We start from the raw sequence: 13,489 nt of genomic DNA on the forward strand, positions 1-13,489 counted from the left end.
TGACAATTTTTTCCCTACTCATCATTTCTGACTGTTTTTCACTAGTTTTGCATTTGGCTAGGTTCAGTGTCACTACTGGTAGCATGATGCGATACCTGGACCCTACAGAGGTTGCACAGGCAGTCCAACTCCTCCAGGATGGCACATCAGTATGTGCCAGCACAGTCTCAAGAGCATGGAGGAGATTCCAGGAGACAGCCCGTTACTCTAGGAGAGCTGGCCAGGGCTGTAGAAGGTTCTTTACCCATCACCCATCCGGTATTTGCTCCTTTGTGCAAGGAGGAACAGGATGAGCACTGCCAGAGCCCTACAGAATGACGTCCAGCAGGTCACTGGTTGAATGTCTCTGACCAAACAATCAGAAACAGACTTCATTAGGGTGACCTAAGGGTCCAACATCCTCTAGTGGGCCCTTTGCTCACTGCCATAGAGCTGGATTGGCATTTTCCATTGAACACCAGAATTGGCAGGTCTGCCACTGATGCCCTGTGCTTTTCACAGATGAGAGCAGGTTCTCCCTGAGCACATGTGACAGATGTGAAAGGGTCTGGAGAAGCTGTAGAGAACGTTATGCTGCTTGTAACATTGTTCAGCATGACTGTTTTGGTGGTGGGTCAGTGATGGTCTGGGGAGGCATATCCATGGAGGGACGCACAGACCTCTACAGGCTAGACAATGGCACCTTGACTGCCATTAGGTATTGGGATGAAATCCTTGGACTCATTGTCAGACCCTACACTGGTGCAGTGGGTCCTGGGTTCCTCCTGGTGCAGGACAATGCCCGGCCTCAAGTGGCGAGAGTATGCAGGCAGTTCCTGGAGGATGAAGGAATTGATACCACTGAATGGCACCCACGCTCGCTTGAACTAAATCCAATAGAACACCTTTGGGATATCATGTTTCGGTCCATCCGACGCCGCCAGGTTGCACCTCAGACTGTCCAGGAGCTCAGTGATGCCCTGGTCCAGATTTGGGATGAAATACCCCAGGACACCATCCGTTGTCTCATTAGGAGCATGCCCCGACGTTGTCAGGCATGCATGCAAGCACGTAGGGGCCATAGAAATTACTGAGTACCATTTTGAGTTGCTGCAATGAATTTCAGCAAAATGGACTAGCCTGCTGCATCATTTTTTCACTTTTTTCGGGGTGTCTTTGAATTCAGTCCTCTGTAGGTTGATAATTTTCATTTCCATCAAACGATGGGGGTATCCTTCCTTTCATAACACATTACCCAGTCTATATCAGTATAGATATCCAACATTATATTTTCCCCCATTGATATCTGATGTGTTTTCAAAGTGTTCCTTTAATTTTTTGAGCAGTGTATAATATTGGTATACATCAGTTACAGACAAAGGTTTGGCCATTCCTACCTGGCACACCTGCCCAAACGTTCCATGTACAAGTGCACTGACATCTCTTAGCTTAGCTGTGGGCAGTGAAGAAATCTTGGAACATCCATCAAGATGTTCTGCGTCCAGTTTTCTTCCAGTGGAGCAAGGTTAGGTGTAATCAGACTAAAGCTGGCCATATGCAGCTCGAGTTTTGTCTGATTCCTGTTGGAGGCCAAAATTTGAGTTGTGGGTGGCCTTGTTAGTACCAGCTAGCTTATCAAAGTGTCAGGAAGATGCTTGACATAATGCAACTGAGACCTCTGGGCTTACACAATGGCACAGGCGCAGATGTGCGAGGGCCCGTTCTGCTGTGCATAGTCGTGCGCACTTGCGTTCACCCATATACACACGTGCACATGCGGCTGCCGTTCCTAATGTTGGTGCCAATCAGACTATTTAATCCCAGCAACACTATTAGCCTGAGCTGTCTGATCTGCAGCTCCCCCTCCACCCCCCCCCTCCCCACCCCCATATTTCTGTGCCTGTTCCTGTGAATGATACCTGGGATTGACCCCGGCTTGCTTCTTGGACTCTGCCTCTGCCTTCTATCTCTGCTTGATCTGCTCCCGCTATCACTTGTGATCATCATGCCGCTTATGCCTGATCCGCTTATCTGTTACCGACCCGGCCTGTCTGACCCTGCATACAGCCTGCTACCAACCTGCTCCACTGCCTGCCTGCTCTGCTGTCAGCCTGCTGTGCTACCAGCCGGTCCCGCTGTGACATCTGCCTACTACCAGCCTGCTCCACTGCCTGTCTGCTCTGCTACCAGTCGGTCCCGCTGTGACATCTGCCTACTACCAGCCTGCTCCGCTGCCAGCCGGTCCAGCCATCCCATCTGCCAGCAAAGTGCCAACAATCCCTGCACAGACTACAGGACTGACCAGGCACTCATACCCCACTGTTCTCTTGTGGTTGCCGTTCCACCTTCAGTGGCCCTCGAGCCGGAGCTGTACGAGAGGCCTTCCTCTGCCGTCAGGCTCACAAGTCAGGTACGTGACACAAATGTAGATTTAAAAATTGACTGTGCTAGCTGGAAAATCATCAACCAAACAATGACTGCATCTTATCAGATGCAGTCAGTTATTCATACACTATTTCAGTTATTCAGTTATTCATATACTACATTCAGTATATACTGTTCAGTTATTCAGGCAGCCATGGGTGCTGAATACGGTAGCCTGAAGTGTAGTTTTCTCCATCCGTGCTGATGATGGCTAGTCTAACAGTTCATATTGAACATTTTGCCTTATTATTGAACATTTTGCCTTAAAAGATTGCCTTAAATTATATGTAAATTACAGTTTAAACTTGTTCTGTCACTCTAGTCTGACATCTGGTTGCAATACTGTACCTAAAGTGAACGCCAATAACCTTTTTCATTTTGGAGAGAGCAAGTCAAGCTTTTTTTGTGTCATCAGTGTCCCCTTAGGTTGATTTCCCTTCACTTCCTGTCCCATACCAAAAACAGGAAGCGTTTGTCACAAGGGTCACAAGAACTAGTATGCTTGGCAAAGAGGTTGTAAAAGCTTACATATACCCAGTGAAGGGACTATCCTCAGGTGATACACAGATGAAACAAATCCTCTTACCTAAGTTGCATCTGTCTATCTGCAGTCTTTTCTTCTCTACATCCAAAGTACTGAACTTATAAGCTTCTCTGAGAGTTAAAAAAAAGGGGGTGGAGAGCTGAAGTTACACTCTGCAGAGCTCAGTGAGGAGAGATTTGAGAGCCGATTGGAGGGAAGAGACACAATCCCTCAGACAGAGCACAGGAACAGAGCTGAAGCTGTCAATCTGCTGGAGGTCCCTCCCCTTTCACCATTTTTCTCTTGGTGGCAGGAAAACTTGTCAGACGATTCATGCTGATAGTAGAGGAACGAAGCTGCAGACAGAAATTACACTTAGTGCTTTTAACTGGGACTGGTACACACTATAGAGTAGGGGTGGACTGATAACTTATGGGGCCCCCGGGCAATAGGGGATCATGGGGCCCCTGTGTCCTTACCCAAACTCAAAAAAGCCTATGAAAAAGGTACCAGGGGCATCTCATGGGGCCCCCTACTGACCGAGTTTCCAAATGGTCAGTCCGCCCCTGCTATAGAGGGATTTGCTTTATTCATATTTTATGTCTGAGGTTTTCCCCTTTATTCTTGTTCTGATGACAACACAAAACCTAGGATTTTCTTTCACTTCTGTCACAATGGTAAACAGGACAAAAAGAGAGGGTGAATCTCCTTAACAGAGACACAGACAGTTATACGAGCCTGACACGTTCTAATCCCTCTCTGTTCTATTCAAACTTTGCCTTTAGTTATACTTTAAAACACTAAGCCCCCCTTGTGCAGTAGGTATACCAGCCCCTGCATTAGTCATTTGCTGTGCTTATAACATTACTGATGCAGTACCTGGTATACATCATGTACTAGGTGAAATCACTGTTTCAAAGCAGTGTTTTTTTTTTTTTTATTGCAAACAGTTAATTTCAGAAAGACATGCAATAAGATACACCTACCTGCTTGTTTGCAGTCTATCTTAGAATTACGACAATACGTCTGTGTGCTGGGATGACTGAATTTCTGCGCATGCATGGGAGTTACGGAATCCTGCACTGGCTGATCAGGATGACCGAAAATCAGCACCCGGAACCCAGACCGAAAACCAGCACCCTGGGGGGACTTCAGTGAGGAACCTCATGAATGTCGGACACCTGGAGCTAAGATAAGTATCTCGGACTTAGTACTGCTTTAAGGTATAGTAAACTAAAGCTGTTCAGTTTCATTTCATTCAACCAGCGGGTTGAACAAAAAGAATACAGAATCCTGCCTCAACATAACAGTGTGTGAAGCAGGGATATCTCCCACAGAGCTATTGTATTCTGACAGTGGGGATGACACCCCACCTCCTCAATACCCCCTGCCAGAATACACTGATCAGTGCTTGCAACCATTGGCTGCTGATTTTCCAGCAAGACTTTTCAACAGAAGACGGTCATTAGATCGGGCTTCCGTGGAACACATTGAACAGACAGTGGTACACATGTACCAAAAGCCATCTGGTTCCTGCTGAAGCGGCTGCCTTTTGGTACGTGTGTGTCGGGCTTAACTGAAGATTGGCAGCCATTACTGTTCATATACATGCACAGTCCAGTAATAGCTACATGACATTTCTCAGGGCGGAATTCCTGATGGTGACAACAGCAGAACATGTCTATACAATGTACATTGGCATGGCTGCATGCAGTATTGACCGAGAAAGTATGTAACAGGGTGTTAATTCAGGAGAACAATTTGAAGACAGGAACAGAGCATGACACCCTAAAACATGAAGTGACTGAACAAAGTATTATTTTCATAAAAACTGCAAATGTAAAAATATTGAAAATCACTTAAAATAATGAAAGTAACATGGTAAATTGGGTTTACAAATATTTCAATCTATTTGCTGGCTTTCAGATTATAGAACAGCATTGCCTCACCACAGCCATTATGTGACAGTTGTTCCTACGATGGTGTAGCAGTAAAGCTGCCTTTCTAAACATAATGACTGAACTCCTTCCTTTACCATCACTATTGTTACAGGCGAGTTGAAGAAAAGTTAACTCACTGTTACTTTTATACCAAACACATTATTTCCCTTTCTTGTCCTGACAGGAAGGGGGAGGGATATATTCTCTGCTGTAACTGCTGTTTCCAAACAGGAAAATAGAAAGCCAGCAGTGCACTGAATCAGAGCACCAACTCCAACGTGCCTTTTTGTCGTCTTCCTGTATGGACCAATATATTTAGGCATCCCCCTCTCACATTTCACAAAGAATGGTTCACAGATGCAAACACATACCCCAACATCCTAGCTGATGCAATTAATCCCATAAAGACTCTCTTTTATATAAACAAATGCTGTCTATTCAAAGCACTAAAATCAATAGAGGCAGTATTATAAACTTAGGTTTTAAACAATCAGAATATTATTTCTAATGCTGTCTTTGCTTTCAAGCCAAAAAAATAAAGCAAAAACTACACTTTTCATTTCTAGAACAGTATTCAACTATATACAAACAAGCATTTATTTTTAATCTTATCGTGTAAACACTGTATAATAATAATAATAAACATCAATCTGAGGGGATCAGGCTCAGCAAATATTTTTAAAGCTTGTACCGCCTTCAGAAGAACACATTTACATTTAAACAATTATTTTTGATCAGCTGTGTATGAAACACTACACATTTTTTCATACTTATAGCTACCCCTCATAGGTAGCTAGGGGGAGCTAGAAAAGGGTTTTTTTTTGTTAGGAAGGCTTAGTAGCAGCCTGGGCTGAGTCAGAAGGGTTATTTTAGGTCAGGGCTGAGAAGCTCTGCAGGTCAGTTCCCCGATACCTCCCCCTGCTTTAGAATCTTGGAGAGGATTCTAGAAGCAGTGGGCGGGGGTGAGGAGGGGCTGGCCTGCACACTTAGGGGACCCTGGCCAATCCCCAAGCAGGAGGCTTGGCATGGGGCCAGGGCAGTCCTCAAATGTGCTAGAAACTGCTCAGTAGCAGGAGAGTTCGGGTGGAAGATGAAATGAGAAGGCTGAGGTAAGGGAGCCAAGTTAGGAAGGGGCTCACCTCCAGGCAGTGGTGCTGGAGAGGAGGAAAGCTCAGACCTCATCGGCCAACAAGGACCATTTGCGCAGCAGGGAAGGAGCCAGGCCAGCAGAAGGCCTGAAAGCAGCAGCCAACCCACCAGCTCATAGGAACAGGACTGAGTGAGTAATCCGACACTCCCAGGCCAATGAAGGGGAAAGAAGCACTCTGGTGGGAAACTGGATTAGCTCCTTGCCTGGGACTGGTCATCATAATAAGGCAGGCACTGTATCCCCTGCCTAGGTATTCCTTTAGACGGCTGGATAGAGGAGGATTATCTGGGGTCTGGGATAGTACATAGTTCCCGGAAGTTGTCCTCAGTTGCAGTTCCTTTGGGCATCCCATACACCCCTTACCCAATGCAAGTTCTAAACCCCTTAATAAAATCACAAAACCAAGCTCAAGGACTGGTTACTGTCTCCTGAGTGCAAGTCTGTGCAGAATGCGTGTTGCCTGGCTGTGCAAGACTATAGGGGGACCCAAACTTCAGCAATTCCTAAGGGGGTAGTGCTACACTTACCACTTCCAGCAAAAAGGTAGAGCCTTAGGCTGCTAAAGCCAGCCATAGATGGTATGAATCTCGGCCAGTTCAGCAGGAACCAGCCAAGATTCAATCCATGTATGGGCAGGCTGATTATACCTAAGCCAATTTATAAATCAACTTGGGTACTACCAGCATGTTGGATTTCTAACATGCGATTATTGCCAGCGGCTATAGCAGGGAGAACACAAGAGTTCAGTGGGAGGGGTTGACTGTGCTGATGGGTTAATCAAGCGATTTTGTTGCAAGAAAGAAAATCACATCACCTATGGCCTGCCTTACCGTGAAGTTCTCAAAGTGTTAAACTTTGGCTATGGTAACAACAGACCTGAATGAGTCAGTGGAGGGACATGTACTCCTCTCCTTCTTTATTATCAATGTCTTAATACGTAGATTGACAGTTTGCCAGCAAGCATAAAGTGCTGGGCTTTCTCTTTGAAAGCACAGTATGCATTTTAATACAGGGTGTCATAAATGTACTCTGTAATAACAGTTTCTTCAAAAAACAAACATTTTTACAAATTAAAAAAATAAAACTGACCAAAAGAATTACTGTTTCCCTTTAACAGTGGCAATGTGTATAGATATAAGTTTGAACCCAAAAGTTACAATAGAATAAAATTGATTGCAGGTTGAGCTTTTTAGCAAAAGATCTTTAATGACCTCATGCACATGAATGGGTTGAGGCGCAAATCTGCTCTAGCATAATAATCCCGGTATTTCCCCCTGAAATCCCTGGTGTTCCTGCCAGTCCCCCTGCTTGGCAGCATGGTCAGTTTTCTGGCTGTGCTGGCAACCTAGGCTGCTGTCCTCCAATGACAGTGAACCAAATGCAGTGTCTCCTGCGCTCTGGGACCCAGGCCGGTGGTGAGTAGATGGAATCAAACTCCAAAAAGGAAGGGACCACCGGAATAGACAAGGTCGTGCAGCTCCACACCAAGGCTGGGGAAGCCCAAACAAAACTGTGAAGAAGAACAACAAAAGAAAAGCGCACCAACCTTGCGCATTACCTCAGTAACCAAAATTTATTAAATAAAAGAATGGTACTCACAAACAGCGAGTAAAAACAAGCATGTAAGTCCTCAAAGGGACTTTAGAGGCAAGATGCCAATGCGAATCCCATCATGGAGGAAGCCACTCAGTACAGCTGACGCGTTTCGAAGGACATGCCTTCTTCCTCAGAGCTTCCCCTGAGCTCTGAGGAAGAAGGCATGTCCTTCGAAACGCGTCAGCTGTACTGAGTGGCTTCCTCCATGATGGGATTCGCATTGGCATCTTGCCTCTAAAGTCCCTTTGAGGACTTACATGCTTGTTTTCATTCGCTGTTTGTGAGTACCATTCTTTTATTTAATAAATTTTGGTTACTGAGGTAATGCGCAAGGTTGGTGCGCTTTTCTTTTGTTGTTCTTCTTCACAGTGCTGTCCTCCAATGATCAGACTTGTGTTGATACCCCCTCCCCTGCACAGCAATTCACCGGGAAGACCAGTGTGCTGCAGTTTCTCCTCCCTTAGTTCTCTGAGCTCTTTATGCAGCAGAGAATAGAGGGTATTTGATCACTTATAAAAAAGATACTTATAATGATTTTGCTATATGTATTGTGAGCTGGGGATAGGTAGCAGGTACAAAGCTCCTCAGGGTGAACACACTTTCACACAAGAGATACCAGTCTAGTGGAGTAGTGGCAAACAGTGGTGTGTTTATTTGTGCTATTTTATAAGTCTATTTACAATTGATGTACAGTGACATAAACAGAAGGAGTTAAAAAATTTCCAAAAACAAAGTCCTAACTGTGTCCCGGCACTAACTACACAATGAAAAATCCTGACTATCAGGCTGTCCAAGCCTAACACTTGTCAGCCTCCACATACACAACGTGTTTGCTTATTACCTACCTTGCAGCTCTCACAGACACAACCTGTGTCTGTTCCCCAGGCTCTCGAGCACAGACTCTGAGTTTAAGGTGATCCTAAATTGCCAAAAGGGAGAGGTACAAGACCAAAACAGGACAGAGGATCAGAGGTCTCTGACAGTGTAAGAGAGGAGCCTGGGAGATATGTAAACCCCAAACAGGACTTTTCCAGGCTCCCACTGAGATACTCAGATATATATATATATACTGAGATATACAGTATACAAATACTTTGCCTTTCATTTCTATTTTAAACTTTATTGGTTGTTTTACAGAGTGAGGGTCCACACAGGGCCGGTGCTACCACTAGGCAAACTAGACAGCTGCCTAGGGCGCACTGCCACCCAGGTAGAGTTGCCACCTCATCCTTTTAAAACTGAACACATATTAATTACACAGGTTCTGAGGCTAGTTTAACGCAGATAAGGCACTAAGTGAGTTTAATTACCACCCTAATCAGCCACAGAACCTGTGTAATTAATATGTGTTCAGTTTTAAAGGGATGAGGTAGCAACCCTACGCCAGGGTGCAGCCACGACCAGAGCCACTGATAGGACAGTACAGATGGCCCTGCTGTAACATTAATTATATTTTCCCTGGACTCCATCAGGTCACCATAGGGGCCCAGGAGGCGAGGGGTAAAGAAGAAATCTTTTTTTAATTTTGGGCGCAGGCAGCTAAAGCCACGCAGTGTTTTGCAATGCTGATCAGTGGAGGCTGGCCACGGCTGCTCACAGCCTTTCACTGGTGGAGTGATTATCCCTTCCTCTGCTGAGGAGGGGGAAAGATGAGGCTGTAGCCCAGTGGTGGGAGCTGATTCAACAGAGAGGTGGTTGAAGGCACAGGCAGCAATGGGAACCCAGTGCACAGGCAAGCTCACAATTTCTGTTTTCTGCGGCACAGACAGAACTACAGCCATACACTGTATACAGACAGACATACAGCACCTTCTGCACTGTGTGCTCTACCACTGTAGTATGGCAATAGTGGCGAGGTGTTGTATAAACCCCCTATCCTTGCTGTACTATGATGTCAGTGCCTTTGCAGCAAAGTGGGGAGTGGTTGGGAACAGTAAACGTGTGGCTCAGCTGCACATTTTTAATGTCCCTCAAACAGAAGTGTAAATGAGAACTAACAGGAATCATCTAATTGAGTGTGTGTAAGTCAGACTGTCAGTTGGAAATGATCCAATAGCTGTGCAGCCTCCAGATCACTTCCACACCCCCATGTGCCCTGCCATGCTTCCCAGGCTTCACACTCCCATCAGAAGGGAGGGAAATCAGTGTAAAATGTCACTTCTGGGTCCTGGTGTCACTGTCACCAGAGAGGATTGGATGATGTCAGCTGGAGACAAAGCCATCTCCTGCAAACTTCAGCCAAACCATGAGGTATCCTGCCAATGAGGTGCTGTGCAAGTCATGCTGTGCGCAACATCACTTTCTCCCAGCTCCCCAGTCTCCACACTGAGCTAACATTGGCAAGGAGGTGAGAAAGCACCCCTGCACAGGGAAGCTGGTCTTGCCTAGGGCGGGAAATAGTCTAGCACCGACCCTGGGTTCTCATATGCTTTAACTTTGCCCATCTTTATGTGCCACGAATGGCTACCTGGGTGGAGAAAAACAGCAACATTTTCAACCTAGAACAGACCTGTGCCCTAAACCATCCTTGCATGAGGCCTTATTCTGCTGAAAAACTGCTTTACCTGTGTGTTGAATGTTTTTCTTCTTAATCATTGCCTGTGACGCATGCGCAGAGCAGTGTACACTCTTAATTAAGAAGATGCATGATGCAGACGAGTATTGTGATAAGGTGGTAGTGGATGGAGCAACGAGGGGGAGAGTGGACCTTGCATGGAGGAAGCCAAACTAAGAAGTAAGTAAACTTCAACAAAATGCAGACCATCTGCACACAGGCACTGACTCCCTGTTGCATAAATGTTAATGAAATGGGTAAGAGATGAGTCCAGCTCCTGTTCTCTACCTTTACTTCTCCTCAGCCACTACGCTTAAGACCCAAAAAGGGTGAAATGCATCTGAGAAGTTCTCTACAGATGGAGAACAGGAGCTGAAGCCATATTTTACCCATTTCATTCACATTTATGCAACAAAGAGTCAGTGTCTGTGTGCAGACTGCTGCCATTTTGTTGAAGTCTACTGGAGCCTCATAAGCAAGTCCTTTCTGGCTTGCACCAGTTTATCCACATGTTGATCCAACTAATGCAGGTTTGAGGGGCATTTGAGTGGTACTATTTACATTGTTTTGGGATACATATAGCAGGTAAGTATGTCATAAGGTACATGTTTGCACTTTATGGCATTATGGCATTAGCCTTAGGACCTGCAGCTTTAATAAGCATTTGGTAGACTTTCACTGCTTCTTAACAGGTGGATATTAAAATACAAAAAATACCTATTTAAAACATAACTACAGAAAAAAACCTTTTTTTTGCCTAGTTTTAGACTAGAATGTTTGTGGGTTAGAGCCTTTGTCAATTTTTAAATAATATCTCTCCATTAAGGAGATTTTACTTCTTGTTCTGACTGACAACCACCACTTGGACAGATAATGTGAGGGAAATCTCACAATGAGGACACAGCATAAAATTAGTCTGATAGTTCTCCACTTTTTTAGAGAAAAGAAAAGCTTTTATTTCTGCCTCTGTCCTCCTTGGGGTAAATTCCTCTCATTTCTTGTTCTTTATAACACATATCATATAGATAGAAAGTGAGACAACCATCAAACAGACAGGAAGTGAGTAGAAATGAGGACAGAAACAACAATAAAAAGGTAACCCTACCCAATCCTGTCAAAAAAATGGATGGGTTTGAACTGACAGGGTAGTTGTAATTGGGGATGTTGGCCAGCCTCAGACTTTCACTGTTTTGACCTTTTAGCTTTGCACTGCGAATATCCAATTGCTAATATGGCTTTAATCCAAAAGATTTACCCCCCTTCCCGACCAGGGCACTTTTTGCGGTACGACACTGCGTTATTTTAACTGACAATTGCGTGTTCATGCAACGCTGTATGTAAATGAAATTTATGTAATTTTTTCCCCACAAATAGAGCTTTTTTTCGGTGGTATTTGATCACCTCTGTGTTTTTTGCGCTATATTTTTAACTTTTTTCTATAAAACATATCCAATAAGAAAAAATGTAAATCTAATTTCTTCATAGATTTAGGCCAAACTGTATTCTGCTACATGTCTTTGCTAAAAAAAATTCCAATAAGTGTAAATCATTAGATGTACGTAAAAGTTATAGTGTCTACAAATGGCGGTATATATACTGGAATTTTTTTTCTCAGTACTAGTAATGGTGGCGATCAGCAACTTATAGCGGGACTGTGGGACTGCAGTGGGCATTCTGACACTTGGTGGGAACTGACTAACTGCCACTGACATCCCCAGTGACACTAATACAGTGATCAGTACTAATAAAAAGCACTGACACTTTACTAATGACACTGGGAAAGAAGGGGTTAACATCTGGGGTGATCAAAGGGTTAACTGCGTGCTGTGTGTTTTATATTGTGTGCTGTTTTACTTGGGAGACATGCTGCTTTGTATCACTTAGCTGTGCAGAGAGATACAAAGCAGCATGTCCATGCTGACAGGAGAAAGATATGTGTTGTTTACACACAAGCCTCTCCCCTGCCAGCTTTGCCAACAATCACCGAGTGCCAGCTGGGAATTAACATTTGGGGCAATCAAAGGGTTAACCATGTGTGTTTTACATTGTGTGCTGTTTTATTTGGGAGACATTATTATTATACAGGATTTATATAGCACCAACAGTTTGCGCAGCGCTTTACAAAATGAAGGTAGACATTACAGTTACAATACAATTTGGTACAAGAGGAAACAGATGGCCCTGCTCGTCACAGGTTACAATCTAGGAGATTAGATACTGCTTTGTATCTCTCTGCTATGCAGAGGGATACAAAGCAGCAGGTACATGCTGACAGGAGAGAGATCTGTGTTGTTTACACACAGTTCTCTCCCCTGTCAGCTTTGCCGACGATCACCGAGTGCCGGCTGTGAATCGCCAGCCGGGACCCGGTGATTGATATCCCTAGCTGCCAATAGGGGCACGGGTAATGCGGTGTGTGCACACGTGCCCCCTACCCGGACATGCAAATCAAAAATATATACAGTTGTGTTCAAAATAATAGCAGTGTGTTGAAAAAAGTGAATAAAGCTCAAAATCCTTCTAATAGCTTTTATTTCCATACACACAAATGCATTGGGAACACTACACATTATATTCCAAATCAAAACATGAAGAAAAATATATCACATTTGTGTTGTTCCTCTAAAAAAATTGAAGAAAAGTGAATATTAGACTGTTCAAAAAAATAGCAGTGTTTGTATTCTTCTTTACAAACTCAAACATTCACTATATAAACTGAAAAATGTTTGAAGATTTTGCTTTCCTTTGAATCACTTAACTAATATTTAGTTGTATAAGCACTGTTTCTGAGAACTGCTGTACATCTGTGTTGCATGGAGTCAACCAACTTCTGGCACCTGTGAACAGGTATTCCAGCCCAGAATGATTGGACTACAGTCCACAGTTCTTCTCTATTTCTTGGTTTTGCCTCAGAAACTGCATTTTTTATGTCACCCCACAAGTTTTCTATTGGATTAAGATCCGGGGATTGGGCTGGCCACTCCATAACGTCAATCTTGTTGGTCTGGAACCAAGATGTTGCACGTTTACTGGTGTGTTTGGGGTCGTTGTCTTGTTGGAACACCCATTTCAAGGGCATTTCCTCTTCAGCATAAGGCAGCATGACCTCTTCAAGTATTCTGATGTATTCAAACTGATCCATGATCCCTGGTATGCGATAAATAGGCCCAACACTGTAGTATGAGAAACATCCCCATATCATGATGCTTGCACCACCATGCTTCACTGTCTTCACGGTGTACTGTGGCTTGAATTCAGTGTTTGGGGGTCGTCTGACAAACTGTCTCCAGCCACTAGACCCAAAAAGAACAATCTTACTTTCA

Source organism: Staurois parvus, unplaced genomic scaffold (assembly GCF_062004578.1).
Source record: "Staurois parvus isolate SC_StPar_1 unplaced genomic scaffold, SC_StPar_1.0 ptg000287l, whole genome shotgun sequence".
Taxonomy (NCBI): domain Eukaryota; kingdom Metazoa; phylum Chordata; class Amphibia; order Anura; family Ranidae; genus Staurois; species Staurois parvus.